Source organism: Octopus bimaculoides, chromosome 1 (assembly GCF_001194135.2).
Source record: "Octopus bimaculoides isolate UCB-OBI-ISO-001 chromosome 1, ASM119413v2, whole genome shotgun sequence".
In the NCBI taxonomy this organism is placed as follows: Eukaryota; Metazoa; Mollusca; class Cephalopoda; order Octopoda; family Octopodidae; genus Octopus; species Octopus bimaculoides.
The window spans coordinates 177,344,061-177,359,486 of NC_068981.1; the positions used below are offsets into that span (position 1 = coordinate 177,344,061).

Sequence of the window (15,426 nt, forward strand, 5' to 3'; positions counted from 1 at the left end):
TTTTTCTTTGTTTTGTTTCATTGTTTCGTTCAACATCTGTAATAATAAAAACAAAATTCTGTCTGTCCGTCTGGACCCCTGTATCTCAGTCTACATTTGCTCTACATAGTCATATTATATCTTTTTGGAATCGGGGTGATCTCAGGATTGAAAATCTGCCCTTCGTTTGGTTCTTGAACATCCAGTATTAGGATCTGATTTAAAATCATATGGGTTGCCATTTCTAGCAGATAAAGCTTGGCTGATTCACGCCATCTTGGTAGCGTTTATCAGATGGCGTCAGAGATCAAGGCGATAAATTACATTCTCTTCGTCGAGATAAAAACTTTGGGACAAATTGGCCAACAGTTGGAATTCAACTTGGGACTGGAACAATAGAATGATTGCATTGCAGAATTAATTCTCATCCGTCCTTAAACTCTGCTTAAACACCACCGGGACATATAGTCGTTATAGACGTATTTATAGTCAGGCTATTTAGCTCTCTCTAGTTTTGGGCCGCATTATCATTAAGGTGACGAGCTGGCAGAAACGTTAGCACGCGGGGAAAAATACTTAGCGGCATTTCGTCCGTCTACGCTTTCTGAATTCAAATTCCGCCGCGGTCGACTTTGCCTTTCGTCCTTTCGGGGTTAATGAAATAACTACAAGCTGGGCACTGTGGCTGATGTAACGACTAGCCACCACCTTCAAAATTTCAGACCTTGTGCCTATAATAGAAAGGATTATTATTGTTATTAGTGATCACTCTTAGTCTTTCTAACTGAGAAGAACATACTTCACAAAAGAAGTCTAATAAAAATAAAACGTCCTTTGAACCAGGTAGGTTCAAAGACAAAGTTCACTCCCATTAGAATTGTCAATGTTTTCTAAAATTTCCAAGTTATTAATATTATTGGAGTTATCTTGCATCTTTGTTGCTTTTAGATTTTAAACACCTCTAAAAGGAAACGTTGTTTATTAATTGTATAAATAATTTCAGTTAATCGAAATTTTTCAACTCACTGTCTTAATTTCGTAAAACTCCCCTCAACTATTTCATTATTGTTTTAATGAAAGAACAGACTAATAAACATTATTCTCTCTTCACAGAAAACAAAATATTTACAAACCAATTACCACTACTTCAAGGAAGCATTCAATTGCTCTTTGAGTATACCAATGTGCGCGCGCGTATGTGCGTAATGTTTCTTTTTTAACTCGGACATCTAAAGAAGAAGTTTCTGCCGGTAAAACCCTATATGTAATTTATACTATGTCTCTCCTTGCCTGTAAAATTGATCGACATGCCCGGATTATTGCAGAAATTTCTGTTTGATGACTTCACTGCTGGTATTATTGTTTCATCGTGATATCAAAAGTTAATGGGTAGCAAACGCGGCTTACATAAGAGGCTATAGTAGCGGCGGATCATGATCAAAGTAAAGGAAATTGTAAACGTTTTAGAGCCAATTGTGACATACACTCCCTACGAAGAATATGAATGGAAAATGAAATTGTAAACTAAATTATACGACAAGCTATCTCAGTGTTGCATTCTCATAGACGGGGAGGGAAAGCAGTAGAACCATTGCAAACAGTAGAAAGCTGGAATGATGCTTTATGCTTTCAAATTCTGAGCCTTGGTAATTTCAAATTTTACAATGTGGTTTTTGTCTTCTGCTCATTCAAGGTCAATAATATGTAATTAGTAATTTCCTAACCTATTAAAAATACATGCCTTTCTGTCTAGACTACAAAAAATACAGTGAAGATGGGAAAATAATACTTATGGGTATTGTGATAGACTAGAGGCAACGCAGTACCTAACTCGTTGCCTCAATTTCCTGAGTTAAATTCAGTCTGGAGTCACTTTTGCCTTTTATTCTTTCTTAGCCGATCAATTGATTAATATCGTCTCTCTTTTAAAAGAACGGAATGTTTCTTTTTCTCTTTTCGTTCTTTTCAGCCGGCAAAATTCTGTACAAAAGAGTTGTTCAGTCAAGGTGTTCTGCTACACAATTTACCAACAGCTAATGAACAGTAGGCAGCCGATCAAAAGGATTTATTTCAGGCTCGGAGTCCATGTGAATAAGAATGTGTGTAATAACCTACTTAAGCGCGCTCTAAAATATCTTCAAAGCTAGTTATTCAATACGTAACATTAAACATTAAAATTCTACTAGAACACGGATTTTCAAACTTTTTTTACAGCGCACCCTTCATATTCCACCAATGATGGCCTATCCCATGAGAAGAATTTAGTCTAAGATAGTTGGATACTGTAGAACAGACAGGCATTATATGTTATTAATTCAATTTTAAAAAATTCAAATCTAGTCATAGTCAATTTTGCCACTAATCCTTCTGCGGTTGATAAAATAAAATAGCAGAGATTTATATATAAACGACTATTTCTTTTTCTAAAATGTCTAAGCTTTGTGCCTATGTAAGAAATCAATTTCATTTAATGCTACATTTTTGATATGTAAACTAAGTAATATGTGATATCATTGATCATAAGAGAAAATGCGCAGCAGACAAGCTAAATTTTTCAATCTTACGATGCTGAATGTTCCATCATAGTGATATTTGAAAAAAGTTGAAGATATGTAAAAGCTGTAAGTTTCTTCTCGTAAAATAAATCAACAAGTTCTGGACGAATACTAAATATAACAAACAACTTATGGAGCTAACGAGAGAGACTCTACGCAGTTGTTCGACCGCCAAGAAATGGCAACCAAACTTCCCTCAAATCATACACAGACGTCTTAAAAACAATGAGGACATATTATAAAAAGTAGTCCAAGATGGTCCTTAAAAACGTTATAGGCATGGCTGGTGAATTTGATAATAGATTTGTTCGATAACAGTTGACCTTGAATTAAACAATAGCTAAATAGTAAAAGCTTATATAGCCAGAAGTAGAACACTGAATGGAAAACGGCTAGAAATTACAAACGCTCCAATATTTCGACAATTTAACGAAACACACTTGTTTATAAACATAAATATGTTGATTGTGGTACAAGACGGCAATTTTAGCACAAGGCCGCAAATTTACTGAGAAGTATAATCGACTGAGCCAACCTCAGTACATTAATGGAGTTTATTTTCTTGATTGTGGTGAGATGAAAGAAAAGTAAACTCCGACGGTATTTGAATTCAAAGCATAAATGGAACTAAATACGGGGTATTTAGTTCGGCACTTGTAATTTTAGCGTCCCACAACCTTCGTTACCATTACTCAATATTGTGATTGTTTCGCCTTCCAAACTGTTAAAACTCCTCCATCAGTTCGCTTCTTTCTTAATACCATACATGCATAACGGTTATATTGTGAATATCGCGTCAAATAGATAAAATGCTGGCAAAATTTGATAACAAAACAGCGCAGGGTTGGGTTTAAGATTCGATGAGATTTTATAATTCAAAATGTAGTGTTTGTCGTTCTGAAATACATGACTGTTCTAGGTTATACTTAAAATAGGGACATAGTGTTTCTAATATCTTGTGTGTACGTAAAAATACTGCTGATGTTCCCTAAAACGACCAGGGTATGCTTTCTTCACCTTTTTCACATGTTTTCTAAAGGTCTGTACAATTGATATTTTATTGTTGGATCTTAGAAACCCTTCAACATTCTATCTACTTAATAATTCTGTATTTTCTTGCCTTTCATACCAATATAATAGTATTATAGGTAAATTATATCCTTGTTGGACATATATTTAATAAAACGGAAGCAATTTGCTATTGTTTGTTTAGAGATTCCTGAAACCATTTTCCATACAACAGATTTCCGTACAATGCTTACATTAAGTTAAATGATAAATAGTTGACACCAAAATTCTTTTCACGACATATCCATAGACTTTTCTACAAGATTTTTCAACTAAAATCTATAGTGTACTTAAAACATTGTGATAGAAACAAAACAAAACACAAAGCGCTTTGCATTTGACAGATAAGTGGTTAGCAGAATGACTGAGAATCTTATTTTCCATTAGGTGTTTATTTACACCTATAACAATTTCTTTCACTTCCAAATACTAGCAACGTGTATAAGTATCTCCTTGGAATTAAACATCTTGTACATTTTGAAGATTTTTTGATGACCTATTTCTATTTTAACTAACCTAGTTTTGGAGTGTGGTAAAGGAATACAACTATACAAAATTATTACCACACGAAGTAAATATAGAAGAACTATTACTCTCATAAAATACTATACAAAAACTTAAGGCGGTGAGCTGGCAGAATTGTTAGCATACCGGGCGAAATGCTTAGTGGTATTTCGTCTGCCGTTACGTTGTGAGTTCAAATTCCGCCGAGGTCGACAAATTAAGTACCAGTTGCGCACTGGGGTCGATAAATTAAGTACCAGTTGCGCACTGGGGTCGATGTAATCGACTTAATCTCTTTGTCTGTCCTTGTTCAGCCCCTTATGGGCAATAAAGAAATAAGAATTGTTAGCACGCTGCACAAAATGCTTAGCGGTACTTCTTCCGGATTACGTTCTGAGTTTAAATTCTGCTGAGGTCGATTTTTGCCTTTCATCTTCCTCTTTTGAAGTTGATAAAAATAAGAGCCCGTTGAGCACTGGGGTCGATATAATCGATTAGCCCCAATCCCAAAATTTCAGGCCTTGTGCCTATATAGAGAGTGAAAATAAAACAGTACACAAAATTCAGTGAGGAAACCCGTAGAATTTAGCAGTCCAGGGTAAGTTTTTATTTCATAGTTTTTACCGAATTTTATTTCGATGTAAAGTTATAACCAGATTGTCAGCAATGAGTTTCGTTCAGTGCTACTTACAATGGTTTCCTCTATGAATTGCCAGCATATCCTTGCCAACCAGGCCAACTCCTTGCTCCTCCCATTATCCATATTGTCACACTTCCCAGTTCCTCAACACTGCATCCAATCTTTCCTCCTCAGGATCACGGTCGTCTGAAGTACCATCATTTTTACCTACATACGCTGGTCATAGATGATCAAGTCGAACATCAGCACATTGATTTCACTAGTCTATGTGAACCTGCAAAGTCATACGCACAGCTTTTCCCTATTTAGTTCACCTATTTTTAGATTATCTATATTTCAAATAACAAAATTAATGATTAACCTTTCCTATATCTATTGGTTACTGCCTATAAATAATTACATATAATTGCAAATTATCCCTCTTATGACTGAAATGCATGCATGTCAGCTCTAGAACTCGGCAAAAATTATACATCTTTATAAGAAAATACTGCAAACCGAAAAAACAGCTTTTCAAAATATATATAAATCAAGATTTTTAATATTTCAGTTTTTTACTTAATAATTTTAAAAGTTTTTTTTTTTTTTTTTTTTTTTTTTTTTTTTTTTTTGCTTCAGATATGCTATAAAAGAAATCATTTACAAATTTATAACAAGCAGTACGAGAAACTGTACACTTTGTTTCAGTTAAGTGAACCATATTTCGTATTCACAAACACGTACACACTGTATATGAGTGTACGCGCACTCCTGTACATGAAGTTTATCTCATTCATTACGTTACAAGTATCATATAAATCTTAGCGACGAAATTGAACCAATCCCCTCGCCAGGAAATATAAAGAGTTAGGATCTATTCTGTTTGGTGATCGACTCGAATTAATTAATCGAGTTGACCACCAAACAGAATTAGATCCAAGAGTTATTCAAGGGAGGCAACTCCAAATATACTCTACACGTGATTTTTCAATTCTTTAATAACGAAGCATTAGAATTCCTTTCTGTTTAGGAAAAATTAGGCAAGTTAATAAGAAAAGCGTGAATTTTTTTACTGTTCGAATTCTGATTAAATAACTTTTTTTTTTTTTTTTTAATAGAAAATTTCAGTGAGGTCGAGGGAGAGGGAATTAGATAATGAAGACACGGTACAATCGAAATAAAATCTACATAGAGTTAATAGTTTAGGGTTTTCTCTGCCTTTTACCCCTCCCGATAGTGAAACCTACAAAAAGTAATCTGCGGCACCCTTAGGAAATTGAGATTTCCTAGTAGATCATTTTCCTTCGGATGATTCTGAAACTTATTTTCACTTAATCATTACATTTGTAGATAAATGTTGCAAAACTGAAAATATAATATCAATAACAATTCATTTATACATACAATATTCGAGGTAAGTTCATGAGTATGTACCAAAACTATAATTTTAATGTTTCATATAGTCATTTAGAATGAATATTATGAATTTTACTCGGTCCCTCAAGTGAAGAATTTTAAAAAATTCTAACTGTAATAACATCAGAATACGTCTATTCAAACAACGTGCAAACTCATTTAAAACGTCTAAATTGTACGTTTTTATTATTGTTTTGCTTTGCTTTAATACCTCATTTTCAATTATTTCCTTCTGTATTTTGCAGATAATATTCTAATACTAAATTCAAAAACATTCGTTGCCCGTTATATTTTAACATGAAAACCTCCCTGCTAAATTTTTAACCTTGACCTATTTCCGAGCGATCCGAAATAGTACGAAACAGTTGGGATTCATTCAAAAGCATTCGCGATAAAATTTCTCACTTTTCTCTTCTTTCGAATATAGAACCTCGCAATAAGTGAAGATGAACCATTATTTTGTTTTCATTGCGCTCACAAAATCTGTCAATGCCTTGATTTAGGGGAAAAAATGTTATGGGAAATAATTCCTGCTAAAAGTTACCTCCCTTGAAATTATGGGACGTAACTTTTTTTTTCTTTTTGTATGTCTTATTTTAGTGTTATTAATTCTCCGAAAATTATCTTCGAATTCGTTTGTACTAAATCAATTGACTCAAGGTTTGCTTATTTCAGTTATTCTTTCATCTGCTCTAAAATGTGCCTTTTAGACAAATCCTTATAGTAATGAAGTCAGCAGAAGGCATGTATGTTAACCCATAAGGTGATTTTTAAAGTTCTATAAGCCCAAAACGAGACGGACACAACGGGAAAATCTTTGAATGTAGATTTTGCACGGCCAAGGCTCATCTAGAAATAAACTACGGCAACAGCATTATACTGACTATAGTGAAATTTTATTTATATTGCGTTAAACTTCAATCAAATAAAACTGTACACACACAAAAGGTATATTTACGAAAATAAGTATTTTAGAGAACAATTGCAGCGTGGAAGGTATTTATAAGCCATTTAAGAAACACACAAAAACCGTTAGTTTCACTTCAACATTTAAATTTTATTTGCCAATATATTTTCGTCGCTTTGAGACCGCGACCTGTTCACTGACAAAACTCTGTGGCACGGTCTTTGTGTGTTATTTTAAATGGCTTATAAACACCTTCCACGCTGCAATTGTTTTCGTTCCAGCACACGATCTCAGATCAGGTCACTGGCTACGCAAGTACATCTCCAGTATTTTAGAGAAATCCACACAATCTAAATTGGTAAGAATCTAATCTTACACATAACAAATAAAGTATAGAAAATAACTTCAACAAATTTGATAAGTGTCAGCTAATCAATTTATTTATATGAACTAGTGTGAAGTGAATGTATTTTCTTTCTAATTTTAAATATATACCTTGACTAATTATTGAAGTAGCTGAATTATTTTTGAGAAAAATGAAACATTCTCTAATTCTTTTACATACGTTCATTTAAGTAAGAATATGTAATCAATTTAAAGTATTTATTATTTTGAAAACTCACGTATAGAGTATTTATTATATTTAAGAAATTATCTTACTCTTAAATTCTGTTTGAATTCTAACCACTAAAAAGTTATAGAGTAAAGCTTATACATTAAATGTAAGAATCGCTTAAAACTTATGCCCTTTTTGCAATAATAAACCTATCCGAAGTACAAGATTTCAAAAATTACAGATAAAAAGAAAATGATTATAAAGAGCACAAAATCTGAAATTTGTGGAGAAGGATCAGTCAAATAGAAAACAAGTACCAGTATTTGATTAGTATTTTTTTATTGGAAGTGTGGCATAAAGTCAACACTGAAAGAATAAGAGGAAACTTGATCTCGGCATGAACTGAACTCCGAACGTGAAGCCATACTTAAATACTGCAAAGAGTTTTGTTCGACGCGCTGATGTTTCTGGCAATCCACCACTAATAATGATTTTTCTTTCTAAATATCATTTACAGTTTTTATATAATGGTTAAATCAAGGGAAATAAATCTTATTTTTGGCATAATTTGTTCATAGAATTATCTCCCTTCCATACCCATTCTTAGGATATTTAGTTTTTCATTAATGAATGCCTTTTTAAAGAGTTTAAATAACTTTAAACTATTTGTTTCCTGTATTTCTAAGTAGAAAACTTCCATTCACATTTCTTCGTTACACTTAAGATTCACGGGAATGTTAAATCTGTGACAAGCGTCCATCAATCATTGTAGTCCACGTCTTTGAATAAGAATTCTGTCGTTCGGCATTCATCACCAAGCGAATATCTTCCTTCACTGCAAATTTCTATTTGCAAATCAAATTCTTTCATGTTTTTCTTTAAGCTTTAATGGTTCTTGTATATTCTCTTTCAGTTTTCAATACTTGATACAACATATGTCACTAAAACATCAGTTGCTGGATTTAACTGATATACCTACTATACACCAGTAATCTCTTCTTACCATAAACATGCTTTTGGTAATTAATTTTTCCATTTATTTATAATGCATTCTAGTGCTTTGCATACTAACTCCTTGGAACATTTTTACAGAATATTAATTTTCCTCCTTTATGAAATATCTACATTACAGCAATTACCTGCCAGAGAGAAGCATATGATAACTATACTATGGAATATAACTCAAACAAGTTTCTGAAATAAAGAAATTTACACAACTAGTATCATTTCAAGCAACATGATTAAAGACTTATGAAATTCCTGTATCAGAATGCTGAATGCTGTACACTTCAGTTATGATTGATTGTATTGGGAAATCAGTTGCATGCCCATATGAAAAACCAACATTATAGTGATCCAACAAAGGAACATCTACAGGTTACTAAACTTGCTACAGATCCTAAATATTCCAAAAATGATGTCATGGTCACTGTTTGAAGGCTGCTGATGGTAGGTTTGCTCAATATGAATTAACTTGGGGCATATGAAAATAATACATAAACAATAAAACTACAATTACCATACTAACACTTACATATTCTGTGTTTCTCAAGTTCATATAATAATACATTTGAAAGGTTCCTTGAAACTGCAATAATAATAGATGACAATACCATTGTTTAGAATTCACTTCTGACAACTCATAAACTTATTCCATTTTGTGAACTTTGATTCCTGGTAACACAGACCACAACTAGTTTCTTCATTCTAGTGATTTATTTTGCAATGATAAATATACCTTGATATAGATTTCAATATTTCAAAAAACTATTTCATCAAACATTTTAAATATTTTCATGAATACTATCTATTTACTCATAAACAAATAATATAGCAATACTCCTCCTGCAACATAGCTCTGTAACATTTGTGATTAAACCACTTAAGAATTTTGTAACTGCAATGAAAACAAAAATGTTTCTATGTAATAAAAATTATACAAACATACTTTAGGAATGCTGAACTATCATGAAAACAAAATGAAGAAAAATTAAGTCGTATTTAAGAAACAGAGATTTGACGAAGATATTGATATTTGTATACAAATTCCCTTCCAGAGTATGTTAGAAGTAAAATATAGACATGCTTCTTCAATAAGCCTTCATTCAACATAGCCAAACAAATGTAATGTAGTTTCTTAAACTACATTATTAGTTTAACTGCTGTTTATATAGCTGCTGCTCAGAAAGATAATTTTATTTATAGTTATAGTTAAATAGTTGGTCCCCAATCAAAGTACACTTGCTGTTAATCATTGATCATCATTCCAATTAACATCTTCAAATATCGTTTTAACATATATTTGTTTCCTATGTTGGCAGGAATAAAATAAGTTTACTTGAACTTATTTGGCACCAAGCCCATCTATACACTCCAAACAGCATAATGTAACCTAATTCTGAGTCATAAACATTTCATGATAATATTTAATGTTACAAAAGTTGACTATATTTCACTTGATGTTGTTATGAAACATTACAGAAAAACTAGAACAGGTGGCCTTCACATCGAACAAACCAAACAAGATACAGCAGTGTTCTTTCTGTATTATTCATCTAAAAATACTGAATTCAGTTGGATGGTTTTGAATTCCAACAAATGCTATGGCCTCCAAAAAGACACAGTGAAACACCTCAAGCCAGAAATATAATCATTTATTAAATGGAATATGTTTTCTAAAGCATTTCAGGTGAAATACATTGTTTTCAACTAAACTGGAATTGCGTATCTCACAGTTAAACTGAGACTGCTATTGACCTGACCTGATGTAGCCATATTCTTACAAAAACAAATACTAGCACTTAGAGCATTAAATAGGTGCAGGTATAGCTATGTAGCTAAGAAGTTTTCTTCGCAATCACATGATTCCAAGTTTCATCCCACTGAGCAACAACAGTTTTTTATATTTTTCTATAGCCTTGGATTGACCAAATCTTTGTGAATGGAATTTGGTAAACTGTATGGAAGCCTCTGTGTGTGTGTGTGTGTGTGTGTGTAAAGGAGGTGTATGTGTGTATGCATGTGTGCATCCTTTCATGCCAAAAAGTAACTCAGCTTTTGATAGATAGACATAAATAAAATAAATATCAGACTGGAATAAATACTGGAATTAATATGACTGACTAAAAAAGATCTCAAAGGTGATGTCATATCATGGCCGAGTCCAATGACTGAAACCAGTAATGAATTATGCTAAAAAATTTGTAATTGCGTTTTAACAACTAATTCTCTTTAAGAAAATAACATGCTCATAATAAGATTATTCCTCCACTTTATAACTTATTCTGCAACAATATTTCATTAAATAATCATAACTTTACTTGACACATAAACAGTTACTTCTCACCTTATTTGCTTAAATTAAACCTTTTTTAACATATGTACAAACAATGTTTGGATCTTTTGTTTGTTACAATGGATGGTTTGGTCTACTTGTTATGATAGACTCTAATCACATGGTAACTTAGACAACACTAATTCTAGATATAAAAATAAAATATTTACACATAAACAACTTTACTTGTGAAGTGTACCAGTAATCCCATGTCAAACAAAATTACAGTCAATAAACACCAACCTGTGTTCTCTATTCAGTATCCTTACCAAAATTAAATATAGATCTAATCTTGCCAAATGGTTAAGTGAATATAAAACATAAGCATATCTGAAACTATTTTGGTACTGTTAGGTGATGAAATAATTGGAAAATTGATATGAAATTAATAAATTTTATTTTATAACGAATTATTGTAAGTGAGTAACAGTTTTTCAGGTTTAAATAGAGCTTCCCTGATGACCACAATTCAATGTAATCAAAAATCATCTTTTAATTCTATTAAAATGATAAATGTAAAATTTTAAAATATATTTTTAAACTTATATATTTGTTCTATATGATTAGTATATTAGGCTACAAGGATGACATTCAGCAAAGCAGTATTTAAATTGGCTAAGTAGAATGCCTGATTAAAAGGTATATCAATTTAATTGCTAATTTAATGTATTGCAATTCAAATTAAAAGCTAAAATGTTGAAGATAGATGATTCTTTTGGATTTATTTACTTGAGTTTAAAACTTCCAGATAATACTTTTAATGTACATTTATTATAATGTCACAATTTTAGGACAATATATTATATTTAAATTATAAAAATTACCGCCACCCTATCAGAAATAAATGTAGCTTTGTTTGAATTAAATTTTCTCACCTAATAATTATTTATGACAAATAAAAAAATTTATACATAAACAATTTAATGAGAACCAAAGTATTTTCTTATTTACATTCCTTAGTTTTATTTAAATAACAACTAAGGCCCAGAAAGCTGTGGTCCCAGTTCACATGTTGCTATATGATTCATTTGTCAATATTTTTAACAAGCTCCCACTGGGGAACTTGTCAATTCCATCTCTTTTTATCACCCACAGTTTATGATATAGCTGTAACGATGCATGCCTGATAACAACCTGCACTGCATCAACTGAACAAATAAATAATATCGAAGATTTTGTAAAGAAAGCAGCAGTACACCTCTTTAATAGTTTTCTGATACTAACAAAATGCTAATATATTGATCTGTACTGTCGACACAACAGATTTCCGATTACAAAGCAAGCATCTGCTCATTGTCTGCCAGTGGTCAGATGTTATGATAAATTGAATATCTATGAGAATAACAATACATTTTGGTAATTTTGCACCACTCACTTCTGATGATACACTACAAGTACTACTGCATTAGATGTTTGAAGTCTCAATAGAAAGCTCTGCTGCCTTTGATATTGTATGTACTCACAAAGCAGACTGTTAAGGCTATAGATGCCATGCATTTACTTATGCTACAAAGCTCTAGTGCTACTGGTACTCATTGTGCAGTAACAAAATATAAAATTTTATTGCTGCTGATACTACACGTGTGTGTGCGTGTGTGCATGTGTGTGTGTGTGTGTGTGTGTGTGTGTGTGTGTGTGTGTGCGTGCTCACAATACAAAGCTGTGATGCCACATTGTTATTTATGTCAGATGATCAGTGTAAATAGAAGTAGCTGTCATCTTTATTACTGTCTAACTGCTGTTGCTGATCTTGAGTAGTTTTTCATTTTCTATCAATATCTTTTGATAATTACTGTCTGCTGTTGATATTCTGTAATGAATGATTCCATCTAATATGAACTTTCATAACCTATTGAAATCCTCCTGTCAAGAATTATAAGTCAAATCAGTATGAGCTATTCATCATACTTAGTTTACTTTTATTAATAACTCATATTACCATTAACTATGTTACCCCCATTTTCTAACCCTAACCTTGTCACTATAGACTTTGATTAGAAATGGTGCTACAAATGTTAGGTTAATTTTAGCCATACTTTTCTTTATATATATACATATTCCATTATAATTAATATAGTTTTTGTCAAAACATTTTGGCTTATTACAATATTGTAGGAAATATAAATGTCTGGAGATAATTAAGCTTCAGAAGACAAAACTTCATTTAAGACATGTTTCCCAGGGATAATTCAGTAGGTAGCATATCATCCAATCATCATAATATTTCATGAGCAATGAGAATCTCAGAAAGGTTCAATATAAACAACACCAGATTTTGGGGGATTTTATATGTGCTTTGGTGGTGAAATTGTCTGCTTTTTTTGTATCTATTCTGAAGAAATAAAGAAAACAATAGTTTAAGAGTTCCAGCTAACCAACAAACTCTAAAAATCAGATTCTGTGACTCTATTTTATTGGAATTGCTACTTTTCAGAGATAATTAACTAATTACTACTAGTAGTAGGAATTTTTTCTAATCCCAAGAAACAAAGAGCAATGTATGCTATACAAATGTAACTGGTTTATATATATATATATATATATATATATATATACACACTTGTTTCAGTCCTTAGACAGTGGCTGTGCTAGGGCACAGACTTTAGTGAGAACTTGCATTTTAAAGTCTGGTACTTATTCTATCAGTCTCTTTTTGCCAAACCACTAAGTTACAGGGACATAAACAAACCAATACCAGTAGTCAAGCAGTGGAAGAGAACAGACACAAATACACACTGATGTATACATATATACAGACAATGGGCGTCTTTCAATTTTTGCCCACCAATCCACTTACAAAGCTTTGATCAGCCCAGCTTTGATACAGTAGAACACACTTTCCCAAGGTACTATACTGTGTGTGTGTGTGTGTGTGTGTGTGTGTGTGTGTGTGTGTGTGTGTGTATCCAAGAAGTAAGAAATGGAATAGGTAAAACACAGGCTACAAATGTTTTATAGAAATAAATGTTTGTTGTATAAATTGTAACCTACATAGAACCAGCTTAACTTATAGGTAATAGGACCTGAAATTTAGCTAAGTTGGTTCTGTGTAACAAGCATCGATTTGCTATGAAATGTTTGCAGTCCATATTTTTACCTGTTTCAATTCTTGCTTTCTTGGGTCTTTATCTACATTTTTAGGAAATTTAGGTGCTAAAGCATAAGTTCAGCTTATTGAAATTTCTTTTGATTTCAATATAGGACAAAGTATGTAACTTACAATGTTAGTATAATTGTTTTATCATATTTTGCCCCACCTTTGTCATCTATACTAGCCGCATAAATGCTTGAAGCATACTAACTTCCTACACTTGGATCCCTGGATTGTACATCCCTATTACTATATATTATCATCATCATCATCATCATCATCATCATCGTTTAACGTCCGTTTTCCATACTGGCAAGGGTTGGATGGTTCAACTGAGGTATGGGAAGCCAGAAGGCACCATTAAAAGCAAGTGCACCATCATCCATGTGGACACATTTCTCTCCTATGACATCGCAATTTTCTCTCACACACCGTCTTGCACTACAAAATACTTCAGTTCTTTGGTCCTCACAATGCTGGACATTCGCAAACTTCTTTTCTGCTTCACCCTTGGCTATGTCTACCTGTCACCCAGCCTCCCTTCTGGCTATCTGGTACAGTTCCCTGGTACTCCCACCCTTCCAGGCTTACCAAGCCTTTTTCTTTGCTCTAATGGCTTTGTCTACCGTATTATTCCACCACCACACTACTCTAGGTCTGGAAGCGACTTTGCACCATCCAGAGACTTGGTCTGTGGCACTCAGTAAGCTGTCCCATAGGAATTTCCAGCAACCTTCTATGTCCGATGTCTGTAGTTCCTCCTCCCTCTCATCAAATTTCTTGATGAGGATGTCCCTAAATCTCTGACCACGTGAAGGGTTCTTTAGCTTCCAAATCCTTCTTTTCTGGATTCATCTGCTTCTTGAAATCCTTCTGGCCTCGAGTCTAAAGTCACTAATGACTCGTCTATGCTGGGGGTGGGGACATTCTTCACCTGGAAGGGTCTTTGTATTTAAGAGCAACTCTGTGTCCTGCTGTCTGGTGAGGATGAAATCAATCTGGCTAGCAGAGTCACCTGATTGATAGGTTATCAGGTGGCTGTCTGGCTTCCTGAAGTTAGTGTTGCAGATTAATAGGTTGCATGCATCACAGAACTCCAGTAGCCTAGTTCCCTCATCGTTTCGGGAACCAATACCATGGCCCCTGTGTACACCAGTGAAGATACCTGACTACCATTCCAAAGCCAGTGATACTTAAAAAGCCAAATTGTTTGGCAAAGCAATCTTTGTTTTTAAAGTGATTTAATTCATAAAGGTCTTCTTTTTAAATTGGTTTACATATGAAATTTTACTTTACATGATAGTAAATCAATAGAGTTAGAAAAGTAGAGCTGAAGTAAAGCTACGAGGTCGTATCAAAAAATTCCCAGACTAGTTCTGTAGAGCACCAACAGATGG

The 15,426-nt window shown here is 33.1% G+C and overlaps 2 long non-coding RNA genes across 2 annotated transcripts in view; one reads left to right on the plus strand and one right to left on the minus strand.

Moving 5' to 3' along the window:
• LOC128249391 (uncharacterized) overlaps window positions 1-15,426 on the minus strand; it is a 172,321-nt gene that overhangs the window by 21,522 nt on the left and 135,373 nt on the right. The gene's annotated exons all lie outside the window — the stretch shown is intronic.
• On the plus strand, window positions 8,226-9,137 carry LOC128249392 (uncharacterized). The gene is made up of 2 exons (XR_008265502.1): window positions 8,226-8,623; window positions 8,737-9,137. It is a non-coding gene; the product is annotated as an uncharacterized LOC128249392 (long non-coding RNA).